At 43.6% G+C, this 21,989-nt stretch overlaps 1 protein-coding gene across 1 annotated transcript in view; it reads right to left on the bottom strand.

Moving 5' to 3' along the window:
* LOC8031537 (hemicentin-1) overlaps positions 1–18,767 on the bottom strand; it is a 620,814-nt gene extending 602,047 nt beyond the window's left edge. Inside the window, exon 1 of the mRNA XM_042288501.1 lies at positions 18,724–18,767. The gene's annotated coding sequence lies outside the window, so the exon portion shown is untranslated. The remainder of the gene's footprint in view (positions 1–18,723) is intronic.
* Positions 18,768–21,989: the final 3,222 nt, after the last annotated feature.

Consider the following 21,989-nt stretch of genomic DNA (forward strand, 5'->3'; position numbering starts at 1 on the left):
AATTCAATTTCTCCACTAGATTTGGCAAGAAAAATGACGTCACGTGACTTGAACACCAATTCAATTTCCCGCTAAATTTAGCGGGGCGGTTACGCCGACGGCGACTCTGACGGCGACGCCGCGAAACGCGGAAACGGGCACCTAAGAGCTGCGCTCTAAAATAATTGCATGGACCCTTTAAAACGAAACGCATGGATTGTTTTACTATCTACGCACTTCCTGCTTCATTATTGGTCCTACGACGTTCTTATATAGGCGAATGCCTCAATTCGATTGGCTGTGTAGCGGTAATGAGATGCTCGGGACCTTCCCTGCGTTTCTTGAGCTGTGAGCGACTGTTTCCAACCTCAAGAAACACGCGTTCCTGATTTTGAGAGCGTACGCCAGAGTTGCCTGACTGCGCAGGTCTCGGGGTTTCCTAGTCGGTGTGCCATGGTGGCAGCTTACGCAGGCCAGACTCGTACGTAACGAGTTGCAGGTGGTACCTCATTACTTGTAATCAATTACATTTTAGTGTAAGTTTTCAATGCTCCAATTTCTTCTTTTTTGTGGTAACGTTCGCTGTAATTCAGTTACTAGTTTTTGTAATCTATCACAAGTAATCAATTACATGTTTCCGAAAAAAACTCAAATTATTAAGATAAGATTTTTTTTTCCAATGAATCTGTTTATGGTTAGGGTTCTGTGGATTGTTCATGTGCGTAAACGAAAACTCAGAGAAGGGTCGCACCTTCCTCTCTTTGTTGTCGTTCCAAGCGCTTGCGTGCCTGGTGTCGTTTCCTTCCGGCAGGTGGCGGTCCCGTCGCTGTGTCTAGTTTCCGCCGGCTCCTCGGGACTGCGATAGTCCTCGACATGTGTGTGCGTACCTTTCGTCACAATGACTACCGATCAAGACAATAAATGTGTTCGTACATTGTTCAAACATTCTGTGTCACGTCTATATCGTCTGCTAAACAGCTTCACTGGTCATCCACCATCACAAAGTGGAATGGCTCATGAATGTTTACATAAAAAATCGGTGTCTTCCCGTGCGTCACTCGTCTATGTTGCAGCAACGTTGAACGCATCTTTTTTACCCCAAAACAACTTTATAAGAAATAGCGGAAGGATTAGAATGTCAACGCACTCAGCGATGTTCTGAATGTCGACCTGTCGAGAGTGTCTCGCAACAGTGAAACGCTTCGCTTCCTTGGGGACTCGGAAGCGTCCGTCGAAGCACTGCGCAACCACGAACATATACGCCAAGTGTTTGTGCTCTTCAACACCGCTTTTCCCTCAAGCGCATCCGTCGAGGGCGTCTTCTGCGTCGAGGCAGATATATTCACCAGGAAACGTGGGTAGATGACTGACGAGAACTTGGAACGACAGCTTCTGTTAGAGCTTAATAAGGTAGGAATGACAAAAAGAAACAAAATGCAACCGCTTTGAACATATTTACGCGTTCTTGATTACAAAATAAAAAAGTTAAATAAAGTAACGAGCAAAGTATTCAATAACTTTCCGGTAATTCTTAAAACACTTTAGTGATGCAGTAATTCATTACCAAAATCAGTCACATTTTTTTCAATGAAGAATTGTACTTCTAATCGGTTACTTTTTTCCTGTAACGCGTACAAGGCTGGCGTTGGCGCAATCCCGGACACTGGTCGCGGCTAAATTACTCCGTTTTATTATTTCTTTTGTGTTTTATGGCAAATAGAATGTTGTGGGACTTTTAAGAATGCCTTAAGCCATCTTGGGAGAAAAAAACAAAGCAAAAAACATATGAAAACCATTTTTGGTGAGTCTGTGGGCGATAGACGAATGAAATTGGGTTGTTTTATTTTACGCAGACTTTTTTGTTTTTACGGCGCCTTATACATTCCGCTTACACTGTGTCGAACATATTTGAAAACATTTGACTACATAACATACCTATGTCTTTCGGCTATTTGAAAGCTAAAAAACAAGGTTGTTCTCCGCTTGCAACATGAATTAAATTACGCAAGTCTCACCAATCGAACAACGTATTGTTAGTACCCCACGGTGCCGTGTTATCCGGACAGGGTTTACTTGACAAAAATTTTAAATAACACAGCATATCAAATCTACGGTGCCGATCACAGTTACTTCACAACCATCGGACGGAGTCTCGGCCTGTTTTGGTGCACGCTTTGAAAGCTTGCTTTTTGCACAGCACTAAAGCAAAGGAACGGACGTGTCTATTCCGTCCTTTACCCCGCACACGATCAGCGGATATTAGAGAATGCCACGAGAGCCCACCAGAGATCATTTCACCGGCATAATCTTTGGAAAACACCGAATGTCTCGCGTCACGGACCGTTCGACATCATTTTTTTCTTGTTAGCTTCCCGCGATGGCCGAACAAGCTAAGAGTTCAGTGCTGCAGAGAAGATCACACAAAGAGTTTAAGCAGCCAGAAAAGGCCAATAAAGTAAAATCAAAAAGAAGCCGGTAAACTTTAAATACACAACACTACTGGAGACCCGAGCTGAGCGGAATTCCACAGCCCTGGAGGGTGGAAGAACTTTCCGGCGGATAGGGGTCGCGAGAGTCGCAAAATAGCGACGGCGTCGGGAGAGCTGTTTGAAAAGGTCTATAGACGGCGCAAAGCAATCAGACCAGCACTTCGATTTCGTGTTGGGAATCCACGGCGTTCCAAAGTCTTTCCAGTGAACGGCATCGATCCGTATCTACAACCTCGAATATTGTGTGAACTCGCGAAAATGCCAATCCGAGTTTTGACGGGGATTGTTAGCATAACCCACAGCACAAGTGGTGCTTGACATTGCAAAATAAAGGCCGGCCTCGCACGACACGTGCCAGCAAGTCGAGTCGTTAATGCACAAATATTCGTACTCCAGTAGACGACTTCACAGTAAAACTGACAAAAATATAGGAACAGGCAAGGCCAGAGGTTGACGAAAGAAAGTATTAAAACAAAACAAAAAAGCGAAATACCCTGGGAGCACCACTAATAGCCGGCAGCGACATGCTCACTGAAAAACACGGGTGAACAAATGACTACATGAAACTGACGTCGTAACCAGTCCTGCTTCATTGACAGAACACTTTGACAGCAAACCAAGGCCCTGGCGATTGCATTTTTGATATCGGTGTTAGTAGGAATTACGGCCTTTTAAATTTCAATCAATCAACCCAAGCTTTATTTTAGAGCGCAACTCTTAGGCGCCCATTTCCGGCTTGAGCGGCGTCGGCGTCGGCGTCACCGTCGGCGTAACCGCGCGGTGAATTATGGGACGCATAACGTCACTGATGACGTCATTGGCATCGTCATCGTCACTGATGACGTCATCAGTGACGTCATCGGCATCCGCATCGTCATCGCCATCGTCACTGATAACGTTACTGATGACGTCACTAGTGATGATGACGTCAACAGTGACGTCACTGGTGACGTCATTGTCACGTCACGTGGTGACGTCATTGTCATTGTCACGTGACCGCGTGAGGCCGACCCGGTGACGTCACATGACCCCCGTGAGGTCACGTGACCCTCTTGAGGCGACGGCGACGCCGCTCGGAGTGAGGAGTAGCAGACAGGATGAGGACGTGAGGAGGAGGGAGGAGGGGCATACCTTCCCTTCAGTATCCTTGCCTCCTCCTCCTCAAGAGCTGCGCTCTAATTCGGCGTTACAGGGAGTTGTAAACAGCTTTCATTTTTTTCCATAAACACTGGTGGGGTCTTCAGACAAAAAGCTGCTAGAAACAGTTTTACTGGGTCTCGGTTCCCCTTTACACTGTAAGCAGCCCTGTTAACGCAGACATATATAACATATTCCCTAAATGACAACAAAAACAACATAAAGAAAAATAAAGATACATAATAAAGATATCTCAAAGAACGAAAGCAAATTGCCAAGAATTCAAACAGTCCGGAGAGCCAGTGGTCTGCTTCTGCAAGAGTTGCAGTGACCTCGGAACGACGCCGTGCCCTGATTGGCTTTGATTGAAAGGATAGTGGGTAAACCTGAATGCTAAATGACTTGAGGTCTACCCACTATTTTTTTCAATCATCCAATAGAGGGCTCGGCGTTCTGACATCATCGCAACCGCTGTGCAAGAAGCAGACGAACTTGCGCTCCGCATAGGAACGTAGGCTTCTGCTATATGCTTCTGCTATTTGCGAATCATTTAATTGACCGATATGGTACATTGTAATTTGACGTAAAAGATTTTATGGCTATACGCGATATTGGGCATTTCGTTCAACGGTTGGGCACGTTACCCTTTAACTTTAAGCGTTCAAAATGAGAAGTTAGCGGTTGTGCGCTTTAAGCAGGTATTGTGAAGGGGAAGCAGAAGTGTCGCCAGTGGTTATATTCTTCCTGTTGACTCTTGTATCGGCGAAGATCATGCCCTAAACAACCCGATAAAAGTCTTCTAAGTGGCAGACTAACCGGAAAATATCAGTGGGTTATTAACTCATTAATTTATGAATCGTTAGGTTAATTGATAGTTATCGCAACCCTGGCTTGCATAAAAAAGAAAAAAAAAACTGAATGCGATGTGGCACTCAAAACGACAACAGCATTTTAACTCAATATTCGGTGCCAGATTCAATACTTTAATCATTTATGATAGGGATGTTTCGGCCTCGTTGCTGTAAAAACCTTAATGTTCGCAAGCCCTTAATTTTTGCGAATTTCGCGAATAGAGCTCGCAAAAATTTTTTGTCCTTAAGGGATTCAATGCAGGCGTCTGGAATACGCGAAATTTAGTGGCAGCGAATATGGCCTCTGGGACCGCTTCGCGAAAATAGGGGCCTCGAAAATGAAGGGTTTTACAGGATTTGGAGAGCTCCCTCCATAGACCTTAAGGATTCGCATTTTGTATAGACCATGAGCGAATTAGACGCCAAGAAGTGTCTTTATATTAAACAGAAAAAAAAAACATGGCAGTGGCGAGAGTGTAAAATCTTCCTTGTTTGATCCAGAAATGGGATCTGCACTGGTATACTGAGCACAACGTTTTACTTGGTAATTTTGCCGTCCGCTGAATGCATGTTTGGGGCCGCAAAGTGTTGCGAGCGCTGTGATTCACTGTTTGTTCTTTTTATTGCAGTCGTTATATTTCTCCACGCAAACTGTGAAGTAGACGCACATTTGTACTTTTTAGAGAGTGAGGCATACACAATTTGTTTAGTGACTCTTTATGAAAGAAATGTTTATAATTAGAATAAAATATAAATATTTAATGTGTCTTAAGACTAAAGTAATGAAGAGATAACAGGTAACATCTATTTTATTAAGATGGCCAGTTGGGCCAGTTGGCTACACATCACTGGATAATACGGCAAAAACAAGAACAATACGAAGAAAGATTTGTGCAGGACAATACTTAAAACTTAATAGTTTATTAAAAAAAAAACGACGACAAGAACAGATAAGTTTGACACGTGCTGGCAGATACCTGTATGTCTGTTCAATATGTCTGAACTGGAGGAACTAGTTCAGCAGTGCAGAAAATGGCGCATTCAATTCAACCAAAAGCTGCACGGCCACTGCACTAGCGCGTTCAATTTATCCCAGTTCTGAATGAGTTCAGACCCAGTTCCTCAAAACCTAACACCGGCTACGGAAACAGACGACGAGAGCAGACGACACTCCTGGTCCGTCTATATGCTGGCGATTGCATTTCTCGTAGCTCTCGCTCAAATATCTGCGGTGTTTAACAAGGACTTTACATTTTCTCTCATTGATGAAAATAATGTACCCGAGGTGGACGCGGAACGAGATCCTAACGGAGGGTAGGAATTAGCTCGAATATGATATTCTGAAACAGCCTTACGCACCTGCTCGCGCAGGTTTGGCACCCGGTGGCAAATGTTAGATTGACTCAGGTAAATTGCTTCTTTTTGATGCTCTGTGGATATTCATAATGTTGACATTCTTCTTGAAAGACAGTGGAGAAGCATTACGCTCTTGATAGCGCCTTAAGTTGCTCATGGATGCAGGCTGGCGACTCCGATACAAGTTGGAGAGGTCTGTGATTTTGTACACTAGCATTGGCATGCCCCCGTAGCTGAGCATAATACTGCATGCTTTGTCCGCTGGTATATGTGGCCGCGCACCAAAGGGCACGGAAAAAAAGCCAAGAATCGGCATTGCATGGCTTAGTAGTTCTACGCGGATCTTCCTTGAGAGTCAGAATAAACGCTACATCTTGACGTCAAAGTGACGGTTTATAATTGTTTTGGCCAAGACGACACTTTCGTCAGGCCTTCGTCTTCGAAGTGACTACTACCGCGCGCTGCGGCCAGAAACTCCCGACTTAAAATCATCCTCATGCCGCGAACATATCATCAAAATGCGAAACTCGATGGGCTTGGACTTAATTTACTATTGCCAAATGAATATAACTTCTATCGTGGCGTACGCAATCGAAGTACACTAATGCTCATGGACCATAGAAAGCAGACGGTAACCGTTAGAGATGCAGAAAAAAGCATTTCGCGCTGAAAGTTTTTAGGGCTGGGCGTTGATTAAATATTTTAACCCGATTAATCGCCACAATTGGATCGATCAACTAATCGGGTTTGTTCATTTCCATGCATAATAGCTTTTAAAAAGTCAAAATTGCATTTTTTTTACCTTTGCCGAATATATGATAAATGGCAAAGTGTACGATTTCAAATTTTAAATCAAATTCGATGTGTAGTCGATAACAGTCAGAAGACACCCACTCACAAATTATTACTTCAGCCGCAGAAGCAAAAAGGTTCGCTGATATTCTTGGAAATAGCGAACTCTTTTGATTGTTCACAATAATCTTCGTTGCGCTAAATGAACACTCGCATGACCTTGAAGTGGCTGGGACGTGTAAAACCTTTTCCACTTGTTTTAAGTTACAATTCTCAACCTATACAGTTAATGTATGTCAATATTTCACCTAAAGCTTGCCTTTGTACAGGTGTATTCATCCACGTCTGCCTAGTGAAAGCTTTAAATGTTACTTTCTCTGTTTGTCAAAATTTAACCAATTAAAAACAATTAATCACAATTAAATCATTACTCGATTAATCGGTAGGTTAATCGATTAAGCGCCCAGACCTAACTTTCTATAAACTCACATAAAGAAGCATTCCCATAAAAACTTCGGTTTATCTACTTTAAAACTAAAACAAATCCGAATGTTCTCATCCAACTGCGAAGAATTCATTCTGCCATACAACGTGGCGTGGAGGAAGAAGGGCCAGTAGATGCAAACGACATCCTGCGCTTCCGCCGCTTAAGACGATCACAGCGCCAGTCCTAACGCGGTGGCTGCACTGGTTCCACGCCGCCACTGCAGGACTCCGGCACTCCTCTGAACTTGGACAGAACTAGTTCGGAGCTCTCTGACCGAATCGAACAGGCCATGTAAGACAAGGTCGAAATACAATCCCTCGGAAACCAGCGTCACGGGCTCTGCAAATACTGAAATTCATTGTCAGAGAGTCAAAATGAGGGTGCTCTTCCTTAAGAACTGTTATCGTAGGATTTTATCAAAAAAGCCTCGTGAATTTTTTTTGCTGATTTTTTCTTGTAACGGCCCTGACACTATCTTCTCAAAGTTTGGCCTGCAATCACACGGTCAAGGTGAGCCGCTAAGTTGCCAGACGGAGACTGCCTAGTTGCCAAAGCATGCTACCTGACTGTCATTGATGCACTTCGCCGTTTGGCCAATGCACGCCTTTCCACGTGATAGGGGGATTTCATACATGATGCTAGTGGCGCAGTCGCGGAACCTGGTGACATGTCGTTTTATAACAGATCCCCCGGCACAGCCGATTCCTCTGCCACTGTGGTTATTTTTTTACACAGCGAGAAAAGTTTGTTTCGTGCTGAAAAAAACTACCGCTATGTCAAAGCGAATGGGCCACCTTCTGAAAAATGCGTCGAATTCTGTTCATATCTTCCTTTGAATTGTCCGTGTTTTTGCAGTATTATCCAGGTATTGGTTCTATGAATCGCACTAGATGAGGGGCATTTTCTTGAAAATGTAGTTCTAGGATATTAGCTATATTTTGAAATATTTTAATGGTCTTAAGAACACGTTAAAAGTTTGAATATCTTGGCTACCTTTAATAACAGTCAAAACTTATTACATCAGGACGCTATGAAAGCGTTCAAAACATTTATTGCAATGTATCCAGGAGTGTCACGGCTTCTTTGTCGTTTGTTAACTTCTCTACAGAGATATCTGAGTAAGCTTTATTACTTAAAGAAAACAACCATCAAAAGACGAGTGACTATGTGAGAAAGTGCAAATAGAAAATATTTGATGGCGTCCATCTTTCCCTTCTGTTTAGATCCAAAGAAGTCCAGTCGTCTCATATATCTATTTATTTTCTGCCTGCAGTAGCTGCGCTAAATGTGGAATGGGGTGAACTGGCACATAATCACAAAAAATATAACCTCAAGATTAATATAGTAGGCATCAATTATTCTAGTTTTGCAAGCACATCAACTCATACTCAGTAAGTGGTAGCATAGGTAATGTTGCGTATGGTGACAATAAAGCAGAAATAAATGGACGTCATTTCACGTAAAGGTGAGTTTATGCACGAACCACCTCGATCCGCTACTGAAACATAGTTAAGCCGGCTCACGTGCCTAAATACAAGGAACACTATAGGCTTAGACCGGGTATTATCTTAAGCTCAGGCAGGCTGGGATGATCTGCCTACTCTTAATGGGAGGCGTTTACTGGAACAGGCGTCGTGTTTTTGCGCCTTCTTCGGAGCGCGACCTCATAAACAAACCGGCCTCAGCTTTACATACCCGCTGTATCTTGGTCTGATCTTCCGCGTAGCACTACTTACACGCATGCCATGTTCTGAAGGAATCGACCAGCTTACTTGCCAGAAAAAAAGCTTCGCTTCTTCTCCGCCCCAAAAATGGGCAACACTAATTTCGGCAGCCAAGTGGTTTCCCGCATTTCCCCGACCGCGCTTCTCGTTGAATACACCTTAGACCCGCTGCTGTGCGTGCGTCTGAACAAAAAATCGGTGGGAGGATTCTGCCGTTTCTTCTTCGCTTTCCCTTACCAGTCAAAATAACTTCTCTGTCCGCGACACGAGCATATACTTACTGGAGTGTTTCCCTTTTCGCTTCGGGCCTATGCGGGGAACGCTCGAAATATATGTAAGCCCCTTGTTCCTTTCGAGTGGTCGAAGACAAGCGGCGGGTTCTATAGGCGTGCGCTCCATGCATCCGCGCGAATGCGGCGCAGTTTCTTTCAGTGTTTATGATTTGTGTTTACCTACCTGAAGACGCGCGCCAATAATTTAGCCACTCCGTGGGCGGTGAGATTCGCCGACGTCGTTTTACAAGCACCAAAACTTATTGGAGCGCGCGCGCGCGCAGTCGAAACTCAACTGCACCTTCGTAATAAAAATATGCTTAGAAAGAGTACGCGCACACGTCAAGCGAAAATTATATTGGATGGATAAGGAAGACTGCATTCTTAAAAAAACTCCCGAAGCGTAAGCTCTGTTTTTTTTTTATCTTCTTTGACATTGCAAACGTTTACGCTTGCATATGACAAGCGGGGCAAAAACCAAAGGTGTTTGCGGTTCAATTTATGAATTCTAAATTGAAAGCATCGTCCCTGGCTGCTATACGTACAGCACGAAGTAAGGTTTAAGCACTTTTTCTCGGGACTCTGGGAGGGGTCTAAAACGCTATTCCATTGTGAAGTCGGGATGAATTATGATTTCTTCAGGAAGTTAGGCTTCGTTTACGTAGTATCTGTTGCAAGTTGGATAGCTTAGACTCAACCCTGCAAACTTGTTGCTGGTAGTAATTTAATATTTATCCTATCCTTTAACGTTGTGAAAATCTTGCTAGCAATATTCTTTATAAGTAATAAAAGAACCATTAAGGATATCTGGCACGCTCAGCAAAGGACTGAAGATGGATTTAGACCACCTGGGAATCTTTTCGAGCACACCAACAATGAAACGCGTGTCACCTCACAATGAAATTAAGAACTATATTTTAAATTCCAAATATTTAGGTAACTGTTAAACCTTCCTGGATTTGAATTGTACGAAGTGCATATTGTGTCTTCAGATACAGGCACACTAGAGCATAACGATAACAAAACTGACGTTTCATTTCCCACGAAATTTTTCAAAGTTACAGTTGATTTTGTTTTATAAGATATTGTATACTGGATAAGGTACTGGATACACAATAAAAGAAGACTTACAATGACAAAAGAATAAAGCGTTTATTAGGTGTGTTTCACAGACTTTATGGGGTGCGTTTATTTTGAGCTTTTTATTTATTATGTCGAGCTTGTTTTGGTGTTTTTTCTTGTTCGTAAAGCTTTTCGATGATATCGTGATGTGTCCGAGGTCCTGAGGTTCCAGCCTCAAAATTACGACAGCCGAATGGAGTTGAAGGCATCGGAACATGCTGTCACCGTTGAGATAAGAGCGGCAGGGAGGTTTTCCGTTTGAGATTAGAGAATGCATGCGCGGTCATATCAAAGGCAACGAATGTGTGCACTGAAGGGCGAGTCTCCGAAAGAGACGTCCGGCGCTTTTTGCTCTCTCGCTGACTATAAGACTGAATCATCGCCAAGCGACCACGGGGTTGAACTCAATGCCGCAGCGGACAATAGGGTACCCGATCATGTCAGACCAGTGCGGTGACAAAAATCGTTGAGTTGTATAGTTGCTGACAGTTAAGAAAGATTAGGGCGTGCCGCCCTCAAACACTCTTTGGTGATTGGGTATAACCAATTGGTGATACCCAATACTGATTGAAAAGTGAGACAAGTAAAGCCAAAGGAATGGTTCGTAAAAATCTCGGACCGTCTGTGCGACTGCCGTCCTTATATTGTGAAATGTTTTAAATCTAATTACATCTCCATTTGGTCAAGAGTTTAGAAAAAGTAGCGCTTCTCGGTTTTTTATTCTATTTTCCCTTTATGCTAGTGGTTACTGAGATCCTCGGTTTCCTTAACCATAAAGCTGCACTGAAGTGGTTACTGAGATCGTCGTTTAATGGCGGTACCGCAATTTACGCGTTTCAAGCATCCCAAAAAATCTAAAATCTTTGAACATTTTTTAACAGGGAAATAGGCCACTTATTTTCCTGAAAAAATTTTCGAAGATCGCGGACACAGTTTTTCTCGTGGCAAATTCCCCGAGTGACGCAGTCGACGACAGTGCACGTGCTCGGATGAATCAGCGGAGTGGTTCCGGTTCCCAAGTAGTCCCAAGCTGCCGCTGCGTAGGACGAGCTACGTTCATCGGATGTTTGTGCGTGCACGTGATGAACATTCACAATCTGACGCCATTAGAATTAGAAATCTTTCAGCGGAGAAGACTGCGTATACTCCAACGTCAACGACCGCATCGCGAGCCAGCGACAAATGACGTGGCAACCGCGTTGTCAAGCGCAGCGTATTTAAATTTTCTAGTTTGTAGAAATCATGCGATCGGTGTGTGTGTGTGTGTGTTTCGTCCATGTCGTGCGGCCATGCTTCGAAGCAGTGATTTGGGGAAGTAATGAGCAGTTAAAAAAAAAAAAAGAAAATGATGGAGATAACGAGTGCACACCGGACTTTATTTTGTCCACAAAATCACACAAATGTTGACAAAAAAATCGTGTTCGTTGAAGCTACAACTTTAACAGAGTCGTCAAATCGACTACGCTGAATCCATAGGGATACTTTGACTAAAGCGATGAACTCAATGTCCTACAGCAACCTCTTTCTGACAGATGGCCAGTTTGATATATGATCATAGCCTTTCATGTTGACTATAAAGAAACTAGCACGGAGGACAGCGTACGATGCCTAAATTACACAATAGCCCATACAGAGAATACAGAATTCAGTTCCATTTTTATCACCAACCGCTACTATCCTTTACAAACTAAGACACCCCAGTTGAAAATATCTGGCCGCGGAAAAATAGCAGATGCTTCACTGGGTTCGCCGTTCTCGTAAATTCGACGGCGCTTGTTGTTTCGATCGGGAACGGCCTTCACCGCGTCTTCGAACTTCCAGCTTTTGCCGGCACAACGTGCGTGCGAGTCCGGCGTGTTAGGCATACAAAGCGTCTCGGGGGTATCGCATCCTCGGAGCAGTCCACATCCATGCACACCATCGCCCAGTCGATCGCACGAATGTTGAATATGTAAACGAACACAACACAACACAACACATGCCTCAAATGCAATGGATTACAGTTACAAATTACTTTCGCTGAAAAGTAACGAATTACTTTACTCGTTGCATTATAAATTGGTTTCACGTCACTTTTTCCGTACAATCATCAAGAACACAAAAAGAACAATTTCGTTGTTTTCAAAACAGTTCTGCAACACTTCTTCCCCTTTCTCATACGCCCGCATTATAGCAGTCCTTGTAGAAATAAAATATTGTATTTGAAAGAACAATATCGGCGCATTCCGTTCACCTGTCAGCTGACAAGCCAGCGACAGCTGCAACAACACCCGCCATCCCGCTAACTTATGGCGACCGGAACTGATCCATGGAATTCTGCAGACAAACCTAGCGATACGCATTCTCTGTAGGAGCGCCTACCTCCACTCGGATAGAAAGAAGACAACGCCTACGTGGCGCCTACTTGGCGTTGTTTTCTTGGTTTTTGCTTTTCGCATATGCTAAAAATTCTTGGAGAAAGGGAACAAGGGGGACACAGAAAGAACACAAATCTCCAAACACAACTAGGTGACTGGTGCACGACTAAAAAAATCCGCCTGAGCGAGGGACCTCTCCCATTTCAGTGGAGTGCTCTCCCAACTGAGCTAACTACGAGTAAAATGTCAGTAGAGTAAACGTGTTTTACCAGCCGCCACCAGTCTAACACCGACAGCAATGCAATGAACGGTTTATGATGGTTAGGTTTATGATGATAATGCAATTAATGCAGAGCTGCAAGCGAGCTGGACAAGAATAACGACACTATTTCCTAGAGAAGGGGAGGGGGACAAGGGGGACAAAGGTCAAACAAAAATCTCTAAACACAGCTGGGTGATTGGTGCGCGACTGAAACAATCCACCTGTTCCTGGTGTCGAACCAGGGACTTCCCCATTTCCATTGGAGCGCTCTACCCACTGAGCCAACCAGGAGTTTTTTTTTTTTTTTTTTATTGCCACAGTAAAAGTTTGTAACACAATGACATACAACAGAAAATTTTTTTTTTTAAAGGAAAAGCGCCCAGCCTATACCAAGGCTTGAGATGGTCGTTAGTTTAGAAGTCTTTTAAGGCCTTCAGTTCCTCGAAGACAGGTAACCACTCAGGGGGAGGAATCTTGGCTTTGTAGACAGCTGTTAACTCGCACACAGTTTGCACAAAATATTTTCGCACAGGTCCTACATTCACGTCAGCATGTCTTACAGCCATACGACTTTTCCAGATGCTGTGGAGGCCAATGAGCATGACTGTATCTAAAGGAATCGTATCGTCAGTCTGAACTTCTGTATTTAAGAACCTAATACCGTCCGGGGTGATGGGAAGATCTTTTTTTATGGTCCTCTGCAAGACATCCCAAAAGAGCAGGGCGTCCCAACACTCTAGAAAGACGTGCTCAATCGTTTCCGGTTTTTGGCACAGAAAGCAATGAACTCCCCAAGGAACAAAGATCCCTTTATCCTTAAGCCATGTCTTCACAGGAAGAGTATTAGTATGGAGCTTAAAGAAAAAGGTTTTAACTGTCGGCGGAACGTACATTTTCTTGACGCGGCTAAGAACGTCCCGCTCACGGCGTTCACAGAATCTGTTACGGTACAAAGGTACAGGAAAAAGAACATCGTATAAATCCCCCGATAGACGCTTCCGCGCGACACCAGAAAGATATTCTAAAGAAAAACGCACAGACAAAAACTGAAATGCGCTAACTACTTCACTCAGGTAAGGGCTGAGATGGCACGCACTGCGTTTAAATGACGAGACGACAAAAGAAGGTATTTGCTAAGCCAAACAGGTTTGTATCACAGTACGCAGAAAAGGGTCGGCTTGATCCCGTAGAAACATGAATCTCGAAACCACTTGCTTAACGAAAAGGTGTGACAAGGAAAGTCCGCCTTTGGTGACACGACAAAAAAGGTTATCGCGGCTTACTCTCTCCCATCCAGACTGCCATATAAATACGGCAAAAACACGATGTAGCTTCTGAATGTTGATGCGGGAACAACTGATTACTTGAAGGACATACCAGATTTTGGCAATTAAAAACACGTTACACACCGTGGCCCGAGTAAAAATGGATAAGTCACTTCCTACCCATTTCTGCGCTTTTCCCCGGGTTTCATTGATGACCGATGACCAATACGTATTGTTTGTTTTATAATGCTGAAGAGGCACTCCAAGATAGGGGACAGGGGTGAGCATGAAGCTAATGTTTTCGAATTGATGGGGCCTCGTTGCCCATGACCCGTGCCAAAATCCAACACATTTCGCCCAATTTACAGAAGCCCCGGTTGCTTCACAGAAACTTTTAATCACACACACGGCCTCTGATATGCTCTTTTTGTCGTTACAAAATACAGCCACATCGTCCGCATAAGCCAGCAGTTTGACTTCTTTGCTGTGCAACCTAAAACCTTGTATATCTCTATTTTCAATTATCCGACGACAGAAAGGCTCTAAATATATGTTAAATAATAGAGGTGAAAGGGGACATCCCTGCCTTACAGATGACAAAACTGGGATGGGTTGGGTAAGGCGACCATTCACAATCAGTTGCGTGGTGCACCCACTATATGCCATTCGTACACCAGCTAGAATAACTTCGCCAACCCCAACGCGGTCCAGTAAATCAAACAAAACATCATGATGTACGCGATCAAATGCCTTCTCTAAATCTATTTGTAACATGGCTACTTGGCCTTGATCCATGTCACAACACTCGAGAATACTGCGCGCACAGTGAATGTTTGTAAAAATTGTCCGCCCTTTCATCCCGCATGTTTGGTGATCTCCTATGACGTTGTGTATCACAGCTTGAAGTCTACGAGCAAGCACTTTCATAAAAATTTTATAATCTACATTGCTTAAAGCAATCGGCCTGTAGTTTTTGACATTCCTAAGTTTTTCGTCGTCGGAAACTTTTGGAATGAGGACTGTGTGACTATTAAGGAAAGAAGGTGGCAATGTTTTTTTTTGAGAACGCTTCCAATATTACTTTATGAAGCTTTTGTGCTAGAACGTTCTTATACTTTTTATACACAGTAGCATTCAGCCCGTCCGGACCGGGTGATTTTCCGGGCTGTAGTTCGTCTATAGCTGCTTCGATTTCGATAAGTTCAATTGGCTGCTCAAGCCAAGCAGTGGTGTCTTCATCTAATCTCGGAATCAGATGCAAGAAGGCGTTATCAAGGTGACCCCGATTCGGCTTTGCGTCACACTGAAAAAGCTGACTGTAGTACTCGACAAATGCTTGCTCTATCACTTCGTCTTTCGAACTTAACGAGCCGCGATACTCAATTTCACAGACTCTCTTCTTACTCGCGTAGTGGTTTTCTCTACTAAGCGCTCTTTTCGTCGGTTGTTCTCCGAGGAGATATTTTTCAGCACGCGCTCTGACTACCGCCCCTCTATACTTCTCAGTTTCTATTGCGGATAAACTATTTTTGGTAGTTTTAATATCGTTTATATATATACCCGGATATTCGGATTCTAACTTAAGGAGTCTCTTTAAATCTGCACGACGTAGGTTCTCTTCTTTGTCCCTTAAATATTTTAGAGTGTGGGATCTTTCTAGAGCTGCTAGCTTGATTTCTTGCTTTGTTACCTCCCATGCCTCAGCTGAGTTAATAAAATGCCCACTGTACATTTTCCCCAACAACGCTTCTAGCATGTTAATAAAAACTTCGTCGTCAAGTAGCTTAGAATTAAATTTCCACAAACCCCAACTGAAGCGATTAGTTTTTCTTCTAGCTTCGCCCAAAGTGAACGTCACCAGTGCGTGATCGCTGAAAATTATCGGCAGAACCTTGTACTCGTCCGTCCCAGTTAAAAGCTCGGCTGACACGTAAGCCCTGTCAAGTCTAGCGTGACTGGACGAACAAAAATGCGTATATCTGAGCGTCTCCGTCTTTTTTTGAAAAGTAGCAACATCAAGGAGAGAGTATTCATGAACCATAGTGCTCAGAAACAACGCGCTGGAGTCGCTATGTTTTGCCTTCGTTGATCTGTCGCTTTCCTCGCAGACACAATTGAAATCCCCTAACAATACTATTTCTCGGGCACAGTTTAAAAAGTTATGTAGACACTCAAAGAATTTTTTCCTTTCTTTGACCTGATTAGGAGAATAAACGCAAATGACCCTCCAAGGCTTATCAAAAATTACGAAATCGCATACAATAAGCCTACCGAAACTATCTGTAGTTATTACGTAATCCTTAGCATTCAGCGCTCTTCTGATGAATAATAAACACCCCCCCGACAAGCCGTTAGCGTGACTAACACAGATATCAAACGTGGCCTGAAAGGGCTGCACTAGCCTCGCTGTGTCCTCCTCACTTTCTACTTTAGTTTCTTGGACTGCGAAGATGTCCAGATTATTGTCTTCGAGAACTCTTCGTACCTGGTACTGTTTACGACTCGTAGACATGCCACGAACGTTCAGAGTTCCAAATTTGACTGAGTCAACAAGCTGTGACATCTCCGTTGCACCACAAGAAGAACACTGCAAGCGAAGGTATCCTCACAAGCGCAGGCTATGCGTATCACAGTACCGGTGCTCCCTTTCCTCCTTGGTCTAAGGGGGGCTTCGTCCTCGCCTTCTGTGGCAAACGAAGGGGTCGTCCTGGAGTCGTTTTCGATGGCGGTTCAGCTTCACTTAATCCCTTGAGGGTTCCTGCCGGGTCTTGATCAGTTTCCCTTGACCTTTTGACGGCCTGGGTACCAGCGTTGGTCATGGTAATGTCCGTCACCTCGTCGGCTCCTGTCTCAACCTCTTGCTCCTTTTCGGTAAGGGTTACGACGCTCGCAGGGTGGCCACAGACGGCTCCAGCGGCTTTAGGGACCGCTGCTTGCGTGAAAATCTGTTTGTCGTCACTTGGCACCAGCGCTTTGACGTTTGTCATTCCTTCCGGTGTAGGGGCGAGCACTGGCTTCGCAGCGGCCCCCTCTTCCTCCATGTCTGCTTCATCCATTAAGAGCTCAGACGTATCCTCTCCCCCTCCCGCAGGCCCTGCGACCGCCGCATAAGTCCGCACGCACTGTTCGGCCGCGTGGCCGAACCGACGGCACTCGCTACACTTGGGGACCCGGCACTCGCGCCGAATATGGCCAGTGCGATAGCACCTAAGGCAAAGCGGGGCCCTGCCTGGTGCCACCACAAGTGTCATTCCTCCGGCTATCCGCACTTAGTGCGGTAGTTTTTCCACGGTAACACCCGCCTTCAGTGTAACCAGAACCGTCCGGGTGTTGGACTCGATTGCTTCACAGCCCGGAATGCGCCACTTCTCCCTCGTTACGTCAGTTACTTTGCCGTATGACGAAAAAGTGGTACGCACCTCGTCGTCAGAGACATGATGAGGCAACCAGTGAACCTTGAGGCGAACATTCTGGCCGTTGGGATCAATCACGATGCAGCGCCGGTCTTTCACGACGAGCTCCCGGGCTTCAACCAGTTTTTTCTTGCTTTCGTTGCTCTTGAAGGTCGTCAACCACACATGGTTCATCTGGTAGGAGCCCAGTGAAACCACATCGGCTAGCAGGCCCGCGCGAGTCAATGCGTCTCGGAAGTCTTCCACGCGGTACGGGCGTCCTTTAACGTCGGCATGTAAGAATACCGAGTTTAAAACAGTAGGTCCAGTTGGCAGCGGTGGCAGATGAACAGAGTATTCCAGCTCAGCAGAAAACGCCTTATCACCACGGCCCGGCTGGGCCGTTATCAGCGCTCCATCGGAGCTCGACATTCCGCGTCTGTACACTGCGGTGCCCAGAAGTGGAATCTGAGCCAACCAGGAGTTAGACGCCAGTAGATCACATGCCTTACACGTTTTCCTAGTGGTTCTAGTAACCTTCGTACAAAAAATCGGGAATTCTTTTTGGTTATTCTCCTCTTCATGGCGTTTTCTATTTTGTTGAACATGCTATCTTTATGACACTGAACCGCCTGCTCGTATTGCTCTAGCTTTTCTATTATATACATGTTTATTTCTTGCTAAAGTCACGAGTAATTAAGGTAATTCGTTACCACTATTTGTAACGGGATTGCATTATAATTACTTTCGTAAAAACTAACGTGACAATTTCAAAATTACTTGAAAAGGTAACATATTACTTTCCAAGTCTGAATGGAGAAGGCAGTGCGCACCTCAGTAAAAGCTTTTTATGTGTGTTAAATCCAAGCACCTAAACATCCAGCCTTAATTGCTCCATACTTATAAGTGAAAACTTTCTTTTTGAGTAGCATTATGCCGGAGTAAGAAGGCAAATAAACAGGGTAATTTTTTTCAGGTGTGTACCCTGAACAGCAAGAAATATGATAACCTCATTTATATTTTTAAGAGAAGAGCAGCTGTTTTATTTACTTTTTAATATTAATTGCCAGTCGTACAGTAAAGAATATTGCATAAAATTATACACTCATATATGCACGCTAGTAACATTACCCTTAGGACAATTGGACATAGGTGAATTAAAATATGTCTTTCATCTTAACATCCTGATCACCATCAGGCGCGGCAACTACGGAAGAGGAAGAAAGAGGTAGACTCACAAAAATGGCAAAAGCATCATGAAGTTCATGGGAGTTTTCATCCTGTAAAAAACAAGCTTTTAGTGTTTTGTTTTAATAACAAACATTACACTCCATAGAAAGGGCGGTTAGCACAAAGAAGGAAATGTGTGTGATGCGCCGGTGATATTCTAGTCCGATAGAACAATTACGGAGAATCATCTAATTTCGGTGCCTTTAAAATTAAAAGCAACATTAAAAAAAAAATCAGAACAGTGAACAAAACATCGCCTACTTAAAACGAGAACTTAATATTTTATAATTTACTAAGGCTAAGAGGTTGAAGCTGTGACCGCCTTATACGACCTATAGCCACCCCAGAAGAAGCCAAGTAGACTTCGAAACGTCAGGACTTCTTTTTACGGTTTAGTGGTTGGAGAATTTTCTTTTACTTTAGTCAATTTACCCAACCAGAAAGGTCTCCGTCAAAGATGTTTACCCTCAAGTGAACAAATTATATTTGTAATACTTCAACTATTATAGAAGAAACAACCAAGCGATTTTTAAAGTTTTGATACTGTTCAAACTGCGCTTTGGTTTCTCCTTCTGGTGTTCACTGCAGTTTGCGTTTTCAGGTATAATCAAGTTTCATGGGGCAGGGCGGCGGTTAAAACTTTTAGCCCGATAAATCTACACCCTTTAATCGTTTATTTAATCGATTATTCTGTCTCAAATATTTCCGTGCAGAATATTTTGAAAAAGTGAAAAATACTGGTGTTTTTGCTTTTCTGATAAATATGTGACAAACGGCGCAATATACAATTTGGATTATAAATCAACCTCGATGTGTAGTTGATAAGAATCCAAAGATACACACACTCACAACCGCATGACGCAAAAAGGCTCGTTGATATTCTCCGGCAAGAGAGACCTCCTTTGGTTGTTCACAATAGTGTCTGCTGTGCAAAACGGACACACACATGGCCTCTGCACTTTTCTGAAGTTACGAATCCCACCTCTATAGTTTACTTTAGGTTAAACTTTCACCTAAAGCCTGTCCTTGATACAGGCATAGTCGTCCACGTCTGCGTATTCAAAGCGTTTATGTTTTTGTTGCTTTTGGTTCATCAAAATGTTACCGATTAAGCGGTAAAACAATTACTCGCCATCAAAGCATTAACAGATTATTCAATAGGTTAATCGATCAATTGCCGTGCCATAGCAGAAAACGATTAAATATTTTTGTATTGTTTCTTTACTTCTTAAAGGGTTTCGGTATGTGCGTGTGTTAACTTGGCAAGATGTTCATTGTTACGCGATACGTAGGACGTTGGATCGTCTGTTGTGTAGAAACCCAGGTTTATGGGGCACGAAAGTTTCCAATAAGCAGTAATGGGTGAAGAAAAGCCAGATGCCGCTGGGTCGGTTTATTGGGCCGGAAGCGAAGGCAGGACCGTGGAGTGGGAATTAAGTTACGTTGTTCGGTCGGCAGCTTCGGTGCAGTTCAAGGTTGTGAACGGAACAGTGTAGTCAGGTGTGATCTCTTGAAAGCTGTTGCGATGACGAATTCATTGTTGCGTCGAAGGGTCGGTCCGGGGTCCTACTTTAAGAAAAGGAAGCGGGAATAAGCATCACATATGTGTTTGAGACCTAGGTGTGTTGTCCCTTTCTTTGTTCTTCGGTCTCGGTTTTTCAGGATGTTGAATTTCACGAGTTCGCATTCACATTCCTTGTTATTCCTACCAAAGTGCTTGGATTCAGACAAAAATACCTCAAGCTGTCGTTCGTGAAAAAACGGCATTACCACATAGGCAGGTAGGAGGCGCTTCCCTCGGGCAGAAACAATTTCTCCAGTAACAAAAAACGCTCTCTGATTTGGCAGTGACGTGGCAGATAATTCCATTTGCTTGAAGCAAAGACTTGCCAGAATGGGATATCTAAAGCAACACAGTTCGTTGCAGTCGTCTCTGTCTCTCATAGAAAGGGTAGGAAAAACAGTGTAACACCTAACACAGGATTGTATAGTAGCTAACTCAGTTGAACCACACGTTAAATAGTCAGGAATGAATACGAACTACAACCGCAGATTACTTCTACCGCATTGCCGATTGGACGGCCTGCGAGCGAAGCTACTATACAGCTCTCGTTGAGCCTTGCTCACCAAAATCTAGAACGAAATTCCGAATGCGTTCTCAGTTATTATATTAGCTTCGAATAGTCGTAAGATGTCGGATCTTTGAAAAGACCGAATATTAAGAATCTACCGAAAATACCGAATACGAATATTAAAATTATAATATTTAGTTCGTATTTCAAATTTCAAATAATTGACCACGCCTAATTAAAACAGTTTGTTTGGCCGGAAAGTTTATTTTATCTTAAGCAAAGTAAAAACTTGAATACGTTCCCGTTCACCAATGAATTGACTTCGATTGCATGAACAACCAAATATTATTTTGTTTATTCTTATTAACTCAGCAAACTCCTACAGCTCCTGTTAGTGTTTGTTGATTGGGTGAATTAAAGCAAAAATAATGATTAATTTACATGATAGTGGACTCGACAAAGAGCACAAGAAACAAAGACAAAGTAGAAGGGTGTACATAGGACAAGCGCTTACTTTCAACTAAAGTTTTTATTGAAAAGAAACATTGAAGGTAAACAAAAGCATTCCACACCATCATAGCCATTTCAGCACGTGTCGAGATAACATAGTATCTCTTTGCTACGAAGAATGGCGGTGTTTGCTTACACATTGTACAGTCCCTTCGTTTTGATCGTGTAGGCCTCTAAAATTTCCCTAGTCATCTGACCTCGCCCACTCTACCAATTGTGACGTGGTGGAGGTCGGGCTGGCATCCACAATCTGCACAATGAAGCGGTAAGTGTCGTGTCCCCCCCCCCCCCCCCCCCCCCCCATCCCCGCTGTGGACGGCAGAGACAAAGCATGCTCACGCAATCTTTCATTTATACTTCGGCCCGTTTGGGAAATGTATACCTTCCCTTACAAAAATGGCATATCTGGACTTATATAAAAAAACACAAATATGGATATATAAAAAATTGGGCAGATCTGGCCATATCAAGCACATCAGTTTATATAAGCCTTATATAGCCAGATCTGCCCAATTTTTTATATATCCATATCTGGGTCTGCCAAATAGGGGTATACCTGCCTCCCATATCAGGGTTTTTTTTTGTTTTTTTTTATTCTTGCAGATTTGTTTTTTTAAAAAAAGTCATGAAAGCTACACTTATGAGGCTTCTGCGAGTGAGTTATATGCCCAGGGGAACATTACCTGGGCGCT

The sequence above is a fragment of the Ixodes scapularis genome, unplaced genomic scaffold (assembly GCF_016920785.2).
Source record: "Ixodes scapularis isolate PalLabHiFi unplaced genomic scaffold, ASM1692078v2 PGA_scaffold0__279_contigs__length_252992795, whole genome shotgun sequence".
NCBI classification, from domain to species: Eukaryota; Metazoa; Arthropoda; class Arachnida; order Ixodida; family Ixodidae; genus Ixodes; species Ixodes scapularis.